This window comes from Elephantulus edwardii, unplaced genomic scaffold (genome assembly GCF_000299155.1).
Source record: "Elephantulus edwardii isolate Elephantulus edwardi_28Jun2011 unplaced genomic scaffold, EleEdw1.0 scaffold00055, whole genome shotgun sequence".
Lineage (NCBI taxonomy): Eukaryota > Metazoa > Chordata > Mammalia > Macroscelidea > Macroscelididae > Elephantulus > Elephantulus edwardii.
In genome coordinates this window covers 6,763,968-6,764,792 of record NW_006399805.1, presented here as the reverse complement: position 1 = coordinate 6,764,792, position 825 = coordinate 6,763,968, and positions in this window count along the sequence as shown.

Genomic DNA, 825 nt, shown 5'->3' with positions numbered 1-825 from the left:
TGTCTTTATCAGGAAGGGTGTTGGATTTTGTCATATGCCTTTTCTGCATCAATTGCTAAGATCATATAGTTCTTGTTATGTGCTTTGTTAATATTATGAATTACATTGATTGTTTTTCTAATGTTGAAACATCCTTGCATACTTGTTATGAATGCTACTTGGCCATGGTGAATTTTTTTTAATGTGTTTTTGGATTCCATTGCCTAGGATTTTGTTAAGGAGTTTTGCATCTATATTCATAAGACATATTGGTTTGTTGTTTTCTTTCTTAGTAATATCTTTACCTGGTTTTGGTATTAAGGTTATGCTTGCTTTATAGAATAACTTCCCAGAGACTTTTTGGTTCATACTTATTTAGTCAACTATTTTCAGAGTTCCAAGAAAATACAGAGATATAAATTATTAAACAGAGATCTTTCTCTATGAAATCCTTTTCTATTTCTCAGAAAGGTTCTCAAAATTCTTCATTACATATTGCTAGCCTTTGTTAATTTTGTCTTACTATAGGAAAAATAGACTTATTTCGTAAAAAAATAGGAATAACAGTAAAATGTTCACATGTAAATGGGACTTAAGGTTACTTACCAGGAAAAGGCAGGGCCTCCTAAAATATCATAGTGAACATCTAATAGGAAAAATCTGTCTTCCTCAAAATAGACCTCCATTTATTAAGCTCACCACAAAAACAATCAAAACCCCAAGAAACACCCCATTGCCATGAAGTGTGACTCATAGCAACCCTGTAGAGCTGACTAAAATGGCCCCATAGGATTTCCAGGGCCGTAATGTTATGGGTTTGATCATGTGATCTACGGTACCAGGAAT